Raw genomic sequence first — 14,201 nt, forward strand, 5'->3', positions numbered from 1 at the left:
CTATAAATTACATTTTCAAAATATATTTTTTGTAAGGGGAAATGCTGTTCAAAGCTAAGCATCCAGCCAGGTAATTATCAGAACAAGCTGAATTTGGTATGTACTCAAATCTGCACGGTATTTTACAAAATCTTGGAAAAAGTGCTTATTATTATGCCTGATATTGAATTGTTGGATAGGCTCGCTTGCAAAGTTCATAGCTGCTACTTGGTTATGCTGTTGCTCCTGCCAATCTGCATGAGGTAAGTGAGATACTTAGTATGAGGCTGAGAAAGAGGTGACATGATTCTCCATTTCTCACCTCCAGAAGTGCATTACAACACAGCTCCGCTGATTATAGTTGGCCATGGTAGTATACCACTTCTAGGGCATGACCAGCCTTCAGGTACCACCATCACTGGAAAACAGGAGCTGGCCATCACTGGGAAACATAATAAAACACAAGCATTTTAAGCTCCAGCTGGCTTCAACCCTTAAGCACACAACTAGATGGAAAATCACCCTTGGTGCAAGATCAACAGTAGATTGGTAACACTTTAGGAACTCCAATCACGTTTTGGATCAGAACACATTCAGGTGAAAAATCACCCTTTTGCAACATCAAGAAGAGTGTGAAACACACTATAGGAGAAAAAAATCACTTTTAGGTTCAAAACACACTTAGGTGTAACCTCACTTTTATGTGCAAAACACATTTAGGTACAATGGCACATTTAGTGCAAAATAACCCCTTTGGGTCAACCACAACTGCTGTGTGGAGACACCTTTAGTTGCAAAATGACATAAAGGAGCAATAATTCACAAATTAATTGAAAATACCATCCTTGCACTTGAATGGGTAGTACTCTTGGGATAGGTGCACCAACACAACCATTAGCCAACAGCAAATGGTGAGAATAAGAGGGGCTGGCCCATATGAACTAACAGCAGTAGGAAGCAGTCCCGAATCCCCTATCAGCTTCTTTCAGTACTGTTATTCTTCATGTTTTCACAACATTTAAACTGCAGGAAATCAAGTTAGAGGAAGGAGAAGGAGGTCAAGGGTTCTTATAATGTTAATAGCTGTGACTCATGACTTCAGAAATTTGCTCACGGCTTCCCACTGCACCACACAGACTTATGTCATTAGTCTGATGGATGACGCCCAGCCCGTCCTGCGAGGATGAGCCCCATCCATACCTCGAGGTAAAAAGGCAGCCTGCCTCTCTCAGGGTGCACTGACCTATCTTGAAAGATAAAATATAAAAATCTCCCTGCCATTAATAAAGTGAAAGGGCAAACAGAGCTTTAAAGCCCATATTCTTCAAAGAAGGTAATGACACATCAGCGGCTCATGCTTAATAAATGTGCAGCACGAATCAAAAAGTCCAGTTCTGTCAGGGATGGAGGGGAGATGGTGACTTCCATGTGGAAACATAGAAGCGACTGGTGGGGAGGACAATGCATCAATCTCCACTGAGGCAAATGAAAGAGACGTGAACCACAGGAACGGCAACTTTTTACAAAATAAGATGGCAGCCCCAACAGTCTGCAGATGCACTAGTGGAGCGCTAGCTAACAAAAAAGACACTGGCCACTACCCACTGGCCAGTGATGGGAAGCTGTACTTTGACTATGCTCTACACCAAGGCATTGACAGGTACAGCAGAGCAGGAAGACAGACATGCAGATGATGTGCTGACAAATCAGAAGCATTTAAAGTAGAGCGACATTGGAATCAACAAATGGTAAGTAAAGATAAATACTGGGCAGAATATAAGCCTGCTTTAATAGTTTTTTTAATACAAGAGTTTGCAAGCACTGTGCAGGCAAAACCTAAAAATGAAAATTAGTTCATTTGGTTTCTAGTGCTGCACTAATTGCTCTTCTGTCACCACAAAGCAAAGCACAGATTAGTAAATCAAAAGAGGCCCTATAGCCTGCTTATTGATTGTAACCCAGGCTTATCATATCTCGCTGCTGCAGTCAGCATCCAACTGGCAAAACAAGATGCCCTCATTGTACCTATTAGCTTCATATGCTGTTAAAAAATGACATAGCTATGAGACAATTTTATATTGTTAGGGGTCGAAAAGCTATTCGCAAGGAAAAGTAAGTGATGGAAACAAAGGAACAAGGGGAATAGAAAACATGTTTTATCCTTCATTCATTCAACAATAATCAATGGATCATGCCAATGTGGGAGCATTTTTCCAAATCTATATTTTTGTGTAATAAATATTAACAATAAAATCATTTTTATTTTGGATCCAATATACAGATGAAGAGTTGGCATGATTAGAGCTGCAACATGAGGTATAGAAGTGTGTTTTATTAAAATCATTTAGTTAAGCTACATTTATGTGAAAACTTCATCTTCAATGAAATGGTTGCTGCTGCTGTCATACACTCCTATGTTCATCCTGTCCCATTATGACCTTATTGGTAGCTTCTCTTCTTACAAGCTCTTTAGAGTGAAAGCAGCTGATGTAATGGAGTGTTCCTACAGTTATGAATACAAAGCTTTCAATTACATTTTCTAGTGCTCCTGCTATGTTGCAACATCCAAGGTCTTGACACTGCAGTTCTGCTACCTAGACTCAACTATATTGTTGAAATGTTTCATATTTTGCGTGAACGTTCCACATAGCAGTAGCATGGAGGATACTCAGGGGGTCATTCTGACCCCCGCCGGCGGCGGAAGCTGCCCGCCTGGCGGGAACCGCCAGAAGACCGTACCGCGGTCAAAAGACCGCGGTGGTCATTCTGACTTTCCCGCTGGGCTGGCGGGCGACCGCCAAAAGGCCGCCCGCCCGCCCAGCGGGAAAGCACCAGCAACGAGGAAGCCGGCTCCGAATGGAGCCGGCGGGGTTGCTGGTGTGCGACGGGTGCAGTTGCACCCGTCGCGATTTTCAGTGTCTGCTAAGCAGACATCGAAAATCAATGTGGGGTCCTGTTAGGGGGCCCCTGCAGTGCCCATGCCATTGGCATGGGCCATTACATGGCATGGGCACTGCAGGGGCCCCCAGGGGCCCCACGACACCCGTTCCCGCCAGCCTGGTTCTGGCGGTGAAAACCGCCAGAACCAGGCTGGCGGGAAGGGGGTCGGAATCCCCATGGCGGCGCTGCTTGCAGCACCGCCGTGGAGGATTCACAGGGGCAGGGGAAAACCGGCGGGAAAACGCCGGTTTCCCTTTTCTGACTGCAGCTTTACCGCCGCGGTCAGAATTGCCCTTGTGCATCCTCCAACCCCGGCCCTGGCGGTCCATGACCGCCAGGGTCGGAATGACCCCCTCAGTGCTTTCTTAAAATCGAATAGTGCTTATGTGTTAAGTTAATGATATTCACCTTACTGATTTGCTAAAAGATTGTTACTTATGATCATGCATGGTGAATTTGCTGTTTTAGCTCATTTATTTTGCAAGAATTGTGTACCTCTTGATTTTAGGGGCGATAGGAGATTTGTTGGGCTCTCTTTGATGCTAATAGAAATGCTGTCCAATCCTTTTCTGATTTTGCTCCTCATTTGGGTCTTAAAATGATTTCAGATTTTTGATATTTCTGTATAACTATAAAATTGAGCCTTTATGGCATTTATTCTGTATCTCATATTTTGGAGATTTAAAAAAAAAAACTTTAACTTGCCGCTGATCTAGAACTCAGCTATTGAGTGGTCGCCGTTACTTTTATTACTCTGCAAAACTGATGTCGGGGAGGGTATCTGCTGTGTAATTATTTCCAGTGGGAGAATCATATCAGAAAATATGTTGGGGTTCCTGAATTTTGGGGTATCCTAAATATTAGGGTACAGTTCTGTCCCTACGAAGTAGTAGCAGCTGATGGTTGTGTATTAAAGAGCACCTCCTCTTTGTAAGGGGCGTTCAAAGTGTTTTCTTAGTCCCTAATACCCTTTGTGAGATAATAGTGGACTTTCTGGAGCTTAGCTAGTAGCGCCTGAAGCCAGACTTTCGTCCGGAGATCTGACTTGCAATGCGTTCCTAAATGATTTGTAGTGTAAGTACAAATAGGGTTAACTGAATAATGTAGAGTTTGTGAAATGTATTGCTATGTTTTTTTAGATGTTTGGATGTGCAATGTTGATTATGGGTTCAATTGGTGAATTGATCACTGTATTGTTGATGTACTATTTATGTTTGTGAATTTATTTTGTTCATTACTGGTTGGTTTGGTGATCTGCGTAAGGTTGCATGTACTGCAAGTTGTCACATGCCAACAGATGGGGTTTGTAAACTAATGAGCTTCTCCTTTTTCAGCATTGAGTGTCTAATGGTGGTTGGTGTACCTTTATACCTAAGTGGACAGGAGTAAGAGTATTAATCAGGGTGGATTGCCTCTGTATGGGGCTCTCCCTAGAATGAATTGTGACTTTCAAGGATTCAAATTTACGTCATACAAATCCCAATATGTTGTTTGTAGCTGGCACATAATCACCTAGACTATTTCTTCAGAACTTGAGACATATCTGTTTCACAAAGACCTGTGCAACAACTGCATAAACCCACAATGACTCTAGGATTTGATACTGTAACCTACAGCTTCCAGGAACTGCTGATCAGAATGTACTTTACAATCAAACTGTATGACTGATGTAACAAGTTGTATGTAAATACACAAGTGCAAGTGTATATGTATGCATATATAGAAACTGCTAGGGAACTGTTATAAAATCTGGAATTTGTTTGAAGTTTGAAGATGGCCCTTCTTTGGATAGGCCCCTTTTTGGCAGTCAAGCTCAGGTAATACATACTTCAACCCATTGCAATTCTTATTACTTTTAAAGAACATTTGAATAAAAAAATGTAACAAATCATTATTGGTATAACTTTCATTGGTCTGTTTTAGGATTAAAACATATCTACATATTGCCGCAAACAGTGGCAAGCTTTTTGTTTAGTAGTGGAAAAAAATGAATTTCCTGTGTGTATGTTTATGCATAAATAATGTTCAATCCTGCGAGCTTCATTTCATTTTGGGTGGGTTGAGAAATCTCTGTTAGACTGGTGGAGGAATTAAGGTATTTCATGCTGAGACTACTCTGGCCACCAAATGTAGGAATTATCGCGAAGTAGGCAGTCATTTCTAAAGCATTGGCAGGAACCACAGTGGTTCCCGTCAATGCTTTTAAATATATATGGCTATGTGAAACTTATTTTTTCTTATACTCACAAACAAAATCCAAAAGCGGGATTTTATATATGAAAATAAAAAGAAAATGCCTTTCTTTGCCATGGACTTTACCTCCTATTACGAGAGGAGCATTGGACAGTTTTGACTGCCCCTTACTTCTAAGTTTTTCCTAACAGTGATAGGCAGTGAAAACTGTCCCGCATGTTCACCCATCTAAATTAAGTGGATGAACGTTGAGGTCATACTTCGATAGCTCTTACTCTGTCAAGCTGTTGGAGAGGTGTAACCAGGGCAGAAACAGAGTAGTCTCCGTAGAAACAAGTGGTTACACCTATGATTTGCCAGCATCTAAGGTCGGCTGGCAGACCATCATCTTTGCAGTAAGGGAACTCCATCCCTGTTGCGATTGAGTATCCTTACCACCAAGATTTATATCAGCCCTTAAAATTGCTTCAGTATTTTGCTCATTGCATATTTGCACATAACCACTAGATGGCAATATACAAAAGAAATACAAATTGTCTAAACTCACTCACTTCATTCAGTTTCAAAAGATCGCTGTATAATTGATCAGCTTAATATCTCGGAAAACCACTGTTTGGATCAAAGAATATGATTTAAAGTTTTTGACTGAAAAACTGAGAAATGCCCTTTTTTTTAAGTTACCTTGCACATTGGAAGGCTTGGGCTGCATTGAGAGCAGCCAGGAAAACAGTAAAAAATAAGAGTTCATACTTTTTAAAATAGCTAAGTGAAAATGAACCCAGAAAGAGATGTGTTGCAATGTTACATTTGTTAAAAATAGTATTGGAGTAATGGTCTACGAGCCAGCTGCTGTGTTTATTAATGTAATTTGTTACATTACATGGTATATTGATGATGTGAACCTTTTTAAAGGGAGGAAGTTAAATAGAACTATTGTTGTTACTTACCCCACAAGAAAGAATATTGCCTCATCATTTTATAACCACAGCATAAACACCTAATTGGTACAGGAGGAGGAATTGCAATACCTATGATGTGCAATCTTCCTCGGACAGGTTTAAAGGCTAATCCAGAGATGAACGAGATTGCAAATTGTTTGACCTTGGCCACAAAGTAATACCTATTAAGTCTTCTGGAGGGATTTGGCTAGGTGTTAGCAAAAAGATGAATACTTCGCCTTTTAAATGTGAAGCTTGGACCCACCACAATGTAATTGTAAGAAATTAAGTTATTGGTTGAGAGGAGTGGGAGGCCTCCTTGGGCAACAACCACAATTCTCATCAGGGTGAGCTACAGTCAATAAATGAACCTGTACTTAACCCTTGGGTAGCTTTGCACAACGTTTAGAGGCAATGTGTAAAGTATTTATAAAGCACACAAACATTAATAAAGTGTGTAAGGAAATGCCTCTTTTTGCATGTTCACCCCACATTTTTCGACTGATGCTGCTGTTTTTTCAACTATGAGAGTGCACTGAGGTCTGCTATCTAGACCCCAGTGCTAGTGTTCTAACCCATTACAAAAGATATGTTGAATTGGATGTCTCCACTTGGCAAGTGCTGACGTACTCATAAATCCTTAGTATATCCAGGGAGTGTAAGACAGAATGGTACAAAGTACAAAATGACTCCCAGGCTGCCACAGCAGACTGAAATGGCAGTGTCTCACTGCTAGTTCCATTTTGACTTTAAACCAATGGCAAAACCACGACTTCCCTTAACAATATATGAAAGTCTCTCCTGAGAAAGGCCTATAAAGCCCTATGGCAGGGAGCTGTATGTTATTAAGTAGTACGTATAATTTTCTTATGTCTTAACAGCAAATTGTTGTTTTGCTGTGGAGAAAAGCAATATCCCCATTGGCTAATAAAGAGTTACCAGTTGGCACTCTACCCAGGCCAACTTCTTTATGAGGCTACCTAACTGGGTACTGTACGGTATCAAATTATTCACAACCGTGAACCTGACCTGATGCCCAGATCAGATTTAAAGTCACAATTAAAGTTCTGGAAAGTTTAGAAAGATGCTACTCAATGCTCCAGCTGGTTCATTGACCTCAAAAAAGACCTGGCACATAGACAACTTTCTGCCAACCTGGGGTGACCAAGCTGTTACCTCCTCTCCCAGGAAGACCACTTAGAGTGTGAGCCCAAAGGAAGTCTTCAAAGGGGAACCAGCCTATGAAGGGCAAATGGTGGTAACACTCCTAAGCAGGCTGCCTTTTTCCTCTGTAGACAGGTTGGACACACGACCAGTGAAGGAAACTGTTTTTCCTTGGGTGTGTAGCCACTGGTAGCTGCATCTCTGGGGTGGGCAACCAAGCTCCTGAGGACAGAGGAAGGGTCCTGACATTCTGAAAAGGGCAAGGGTGTTGCACTCTGGGATAGCCAGATGCCACACATTTCAGGGAACATGTCACTGTACCCAGTTCACACTGGCTAGTAATCACATGGGTCCCTTGGGGCGCTTTCCTAGGCTAAATATGGCACACCTGCCACCATGCCCTTCAGTCCACATTGGATTTGGTGAAAGGACCGAAGAAGGACTGCCCTGCTGCCCTTGAACCTACAGTAAGCGAGCCTGCACCATTGGAAAGACAGCACCTGCTGCACTTTGGCTAGTAAACTTTGGACTGTGCCTGGTGCTCCTGGTGCTGACAAAAGGTGATTCCTGACCCCAGATCAAAGCAGTCACTCCAAAGTTCATGTGGCTGATCTCCTGGAACTAGCTCCGGGGATACAAGAGTTGGTAGCCACCGCAGAGGTTTTGCCGCGTCCTATCCCCGGAAGAGATGAATTCAAGATAGGCAAAAGTTGCACCCGAGTCAGCCAGCCCCGGGAGTGCAATCAGAGCCTGGATTCATCCCCCCTAAGAGATATTATCCCCCACCTAAGGATTTCGCCCTAACCACAATGCTAGGAGACCAGTAACCCAGCATCAATGGACCCCGAACTCTGTGGCCAGCCACCCCATCTCACCTGTGGACCGAGAAGCAACCATTCAAACACCCCCCTTGACCGTCACCTCATCCCTGGCATCCTTGAGCACCGTTTGCCTGTATCCTCAGCATACGGACCCCTCCATTGATGTCTACAGTGGTTGTCCTGTAAAGGTTGGAACCTGCTTAAAAAACACTCTGGTGGGGAGGTAACTGTCCTAAGTATCTGGTTTCTATCCTGTTGGATTCCGGAACCCCACCTGGGCCAGAGCTGTCGGAATAACTCTTTCAAACTTTTCAAAAGATTGCAAACTTTTGGTTAAGAAATGCTTGTTTTCAGTTTAAAAGTGATACAAGCTTCTAAAATTTGAATCTCTATATCTCCAGAAACCTCCATTGGATTTTGCTCATGAAGGTCTCCATAAAATTAATAAAAACAGCATAGCTACAAAGGGTTGAGGCTTAAAGTTAAGTAAACAAGCCTGATTGGACCAAATACAGGTTTTGAATGTGTATTCCATGATAGGGCTACCTAGCCATATCATATAATACGGCCAAATTCTTACAAAGTGAAAACACAACACAAAACCCCAAACCCATTTAGAAAAAGTTTAATGAATAAATTGTACAAGAACGACTAATATCCAATAAGTAGAATCAACTATATTAAATTTCAAAGTTTTAAATGGATGTATTGCCTAAAAGCACAAAGAGCCACTACTGGTCATCTGGTTATACTAGACCATGGGAATGTCACAAGGTCAGGCCGACAACAATTCACCATCATCAGATACAGCGACTAGGTTAGTCCTGCTAAAAGAGTTACATTATCAAAGTCTGGTGCAAGGATCAGGGAGATTATCGTGGATGGTCGTAGCTATAGCACGCAGAGCAGATAGGTGGACTGTGATTGCTGTAGTGTGAAGAGCAAGTTGGGCATCATGGACGGTTGTTGGAGGAGCCTTGAATCAGTGGTCACCATGAGCTGTCACTGCTGTAGTACAGACTGCAGATCTCTTGTTGCAGGTCATAGCTGATGGTCACTGTAGATTGAAGTGCAGGTCTTCACCAAAGCTTCGTGTTGGCGGTCATTACGGGTGGCAGAGTCTCGGCACAGAGGGTCTAGATTGAGGTCCTGAAGCGCCTAACCTTCAGGATTTAACCTTTTCTTCTTTGGAGGAGCACAAACTGATGACAACAAAGGGTCCAGGACCAGAGGAGCACCTCTTAGGGATCAGGAACTCACTCCAGCAGATGCCAGCAGGGCTGAGGCAGGTCCATTTGCAGGTCCATGCAGGTGCAGATGCAGCAGGTCAGCCAGGAGGTTGCAGGGAAGCCTCTGGAGCTTGTTATGCCCCTGGAGCTCACAAAAGGAGGTCAGCCAACTGACCCTTGGAGTTATGCAGGTTAGACTGGGATGAAGGTAAGCAGGTCCATTCTTTCTTCTTAGACATCAAAGCAGTCCTCAAGTAGCAGGGCAGTCTTCTGGCAACATGGCAACAAAACAGTCCTTCTTCTGTAATGTCCACAGGTCCAGAAGTGTTCTCTACAGTGGCTCTGAAGATCCAATATTTATACCTGGTGCCAACCATTGATTTGGGGTGATTCTCTGCACGACTCACACTTCTGGATTTGGAAAGTTCCTTCCCTTCTCCTGTCAAGACTACAAATGATCTAGGGATGACAAAAGGCAGAGTTTGTGTGTGTGTGTGCATGTGTGTGTGTGTGTGTGTGTGTGTGTGTGTGTGGGGCAGAGTCTATTGACGTGCAGGTGAGGCTCAGTTCTGATCCTCCAAGTCATCCTGCCAGAATGACCCATCCTGTCCTCCTCTAAGCCCCGTTTGTGCCACTCTCTGGAAGGAATACACACACCCCAAAAGCACAGCCACTCATTGTCATGTGACCCAGGATCCTTGCAGAAGGCACAAATGGTTATGACAAGAAAATGCACAGTCTGGGTTATTACCAGGGGCTATAAAGATGACCAAGGAGTGTGTGGGTGAGGGTGGGATAATTTAGGATCGGGTGGGGCTTAGTTGGGTAGCACATGGCTTGGTGGGGAGTTTGGTGGACAAATTGTACCACACGAAGTGAAACAATATATGGAATTCACAACGTACTTCTTAAAATAAACTGTTCAAAAGATTGAGAGAATGATGCATTTTGAAACAAACATGTGGATAGATTTGAAATGTAACCATTCCAAAGGATGCCCAACTAATTCATAGAAAATGTGCCCCATGTGTTATAAACCCTACACAGTTGATGTAAGAAGGATAAGCTCTGTCAACTGAAAGTACATTGAACTCATCCCTTTTTAAAATGTCTTTTATTCTGATTAAAGAGTAGCATTCAGAGTACGTACTTAATGCATTTTAAATATAAGGTATCACTGGCAATGTTGGAAAAACGTCAATTAAATTAATATTCTTAGTCAAAGATGGAAAGTAGCTGAGGCATTGCTAGTTCCTTCATACCACACATGAACAGTGTGAAGAAGAAATGCAGAGTGTTCTCTAGTGTGCAAGAGTTGCAGTGCAAGTCTCCCAATATTGATGCTGCACAATGAGTGTTACTCTGATTTGAAGGCTTTTTAGTGAAAGTGAAACAGTAAGTGAAAAAGGCACACATTATGCAGGAAAAGACTTTTCCATGGCACAAGGTTTATGAGCTAATTTTACACATCATGTCCGCAATTAATTTCTTGTACTCTTGAACCTTTTTAGAAAGTGCAAGTCTCAAGAGGTGAGCCAGGTGTGCACCAGTCAGTTTGTTTCTTAGCTTATGTTTTTAGAATAGCCAATCTGGAAAAGGAACACTCACATACATATGTGGAGCCAAACAAACATAATATTTTCTATGTCAATGTAAAAAGAAAAGGGAACTTTTCAGAGGGCATGCTTTGCCAGAACTCTTCTTGTTTAGTCCCAAGAAAAAGGGGCTCAAGTAAAGATTTGTATTACATGTCAATTAGTTCAATCTCAGCTCAAGCACTTTTTAAGCCAGAAAGTGCAACAGCTTCAAGATTCCTTGCACTAACCATCCATGGATTTCTCTAGCCTGAGAAAATTGTCTCTTAGTTCCCCAGAAATGCCCTCCAGATAAGCACACTTATTGAGGCTCAACAACATTTCCCAAGCCTTTTCATCCTTCTGGGTTAAAACCTGCAGTCTTGAAAGTGTGTGAGACCACCATCTTCCAGCTGCTCTCAGAACAGGTCAAGTCTACTTTCAAAGGAATATATGATCCCATCATTGAAGACACACGTTTCTGTCTACTTTGAAGTGCCAGATTGAGAGTGTTGAAATGTGAGAAAATGTCACAGAGAAAATACACCACGGTGAGCCATTGCAAATCATACAATTCTGAAAAGGACCGTCCTCAACTGATTAAAAACTGTTCAATTCCTGGAAGCAAAGTAATAAACCTTTCTAGAACTTTACCTTTGCTCAATCACCTTACTTCAGTATGCAACAACAGGTCTGCATATTCAGTTTTTGCATCCTGCAGTAATAATTTGAAAGGTCTGTGGTTAAGTGCTCTTGCTCAAGTAAAATGAACATTTCTTACAACTTGCTTCATAACATCATTCAGTTGTCCTTGTTTAATTTTGTGTATGGTGCCACCTGGTGGATTATCCAATGATAATCAATGAAAGAGGATGATGGAAGTTTTGTTCCTAACAGAGATACAAATCCCCCTCATGTCCAATTATAGAGGGAGCCCCGTCTGTAGTGCAGCTTACGAGATTGATAAATGTCAGGTGATGAGATTTGAAGAAATTACACATGCTCGTCAGTACATCCTCCCGTCTTGTGTGACCACGCAATGGCAAAAGGCAGTGTAGCTCTTTCTTAGAATGATTGCTTGTTCCAAATACCTCGCCCAACCCGTTAACTGAGCTACATCAACTACACCCTGTTGGCTCAACAACAGCAGTGCTAAAGAAAGGGGACATTTTGACTGCATTGATGACCTGTGCCAGAACATTGTTACTCATTGACTCAATTCTATGTAGGCATGTGGAATCAGACAGTTGTAATGTCCCTATTTCCTGCATAAAGATAGATTTATTAGAATAGTTGGAAAATAAAATGTCTGCTGCCAAAAGAAAACATTTCTTAACCAGCTCTACCTCCGTAACTTTTTAATGTTTTGCAAGCAACTAGCATATTTGGAAGGATGCCTCTGTTACAGCCTCAGATTCTTTCATATGACACAGAAAGAGCTTTTGGTGGGATCAAAGGGCTTGCTTCAGTGATGCCAATTTCACAGAATGCAGTTTTAAGGACATTGAGATTTGTTCTGAGAAGTAGGAATGCCAGGTTTTATAGTGCACTCCAGATTGTATTTTTTGAGGACATTAACCTTTTCTTTGCAAAGGAGGGAAGTAGGGTTCACTTTTGGACATTCCACAAAAAGATATTATTCTTCCCACGAATCCAGGAACACTCTGTGTTCATTCTCTATGGATCTGGGTCTTTTGCAAAACTTTGTTACTGGGCTGTATGCCATTTTGTTGTGTTCCTTATGAACAAGGGCAGTGTTAGACTTTTCATCCTTGGCGTGGTCTCCCTTAACTTTTTGCCTCTGTTCCCCAGGTTGTTGATGTGTGCTGGACTCTGATTTCACTGTTTTTGTTACTCTGGGCACTTTACTACTGCTACCCAGTGCTAAAGTGCAAGTGCGCCTTTACAAAATGTGTATGTAATTGGCTTATCCATGATTGGCATATTTGATTTATTAGTAAGTCCCTAGTACAGTGCACTAGAGGTGCCCAGGGCCTGTAAATCAAATACTACTAGTGGGCCAGCAGCACTGATTGTGCCACCCACATAAGTAGCTCTGTAATCATGTCTCAGACCTACCATTGCAGTGTCTGTGTGTGCAGTGTTAACTGTAAATTCGAATTGGCAAGTGTACCTACTTACCAGGCCTAAACCTTCCCTTTTGTTACATGTCAGACACCCCTAAGGTAAGCCCTAGGTAGCCCCAAGGGCAGGGTGCAGTGTATGGTTAAGGTAGGACATATTGTAATGTGTTCTATATGTCCTGACAGTGAAATATTGCTCAATTCGTTTTTCACTGTTGCAAGGCATGTCCCTCTCATAGGTTAACATGGGGGCTACCTTTAAATCTGATTAAAGAGTAGATTCCATTTGGGAGCAGATGGACATGTGGAGTTTGGGTCTCTGAGCTCACAATTTAAAAATACATCTTTTAGTAAAGCTGATTTTAAGATTGTGTGTTTGAAAATGCCACTTTTAGAAAGTGAGCATTATCTTGCTTATACCATTTCTGTGACTCTGCCTGTTTGTGGATTCCCTGTCTAGGTCAGTTTGACAGTTGGGCTGGTTGCACCTCACACTAGACAGTGACACAAAGGGAGCTGGGGTGTAGCCTGCATAGCCTGATGAGCCATCTGTGCTAGGATGGAGGGGGGGAGTGGTCACTCACAACTGAAAGGGCTGTGCCTGCCCTCACACAATGCAGTCTCCAACCCCCTGGTAAGTGTCTGGGGCCTGACCTGGGCAGGGCAGGATTTCACAATCAAAAGAGACTTTACTTTGAAGTAGGCCTACTTCAAAGGAGAAATTGGGTATAAGAAGGGCACCCAAAACCACAGACTTTAGAAACCCTTCTGGAAACAAGAGGAACCTCTGCCTGGAGAAAAGCTGAAGATCTGAGGAAGAAGAGCTGCCCTGCCTGTGCTTTGTGGAGCTATCCTGCAGTTGCTGCTTCTGCCAGAGTAAGAGGGCAAAGACAGGACTTTGTGTGCCTTCCATCTTGAGAAGAAATCTCCAAGGGCTTGATTTAGAGCTTGCCTCCTGTTGTTTGAAGTCTCAGGGACAGCAAAGACTTCTCTCTGCCAGCACCTGGAGTATCTGGAGAGACTCCTACTCTGCTCTGTGGTGCCCATCCAGTTCCTGGGACCCTGAAAGGAGAAGCTGGCAGCCTATATCAAGACAAGGAAATTGTCACACAGAGCGGCGTGCAGGGAAAAGATCGATGCGCCTCCAATCTGTGGCTGAAGAAACGATGTGCCGCCGGCTCCGCAGTTGAGAATCGACACTCGCTGGAAATGCGACCGAAGAATCGACGCATGGAGCAGGAGAATTGGCGCACAGCATCTCTGACAGAGGCTGGAAGAT

General features: G+C 42.8%; 1 protein-coding gene across 1 annotated transcript in view; it reads right to left on the minus strand.

Annotated features, from left to right (window-relative positions):
• VOPP1 (VOPP1 WW domain binding protein) overlaps window positions 1–14,201 on the minus strand; it is a 459,612-nt gene that overhangs the window by 67,884 nt on the left and 377,527 nt on the right. The window lies entirely within an intron of this gene.

The sequence above is a fragment of the Pleurodeles waltl genome, chromosome 2_1 (assembly GCF_031143425.1).
Source record: "Pleurodeles waltl isolate 20211129_DDA chromosome 2_1, aPleWal1.hap1.20221129, whole genome shotgun sequence".
Taxonomy (NCBI): Eukaryota; Metazoa; Chordata; class Amphibia; order Caudata; family Salamandridae; genus Pleurodeles; species Pleurodeles waltl.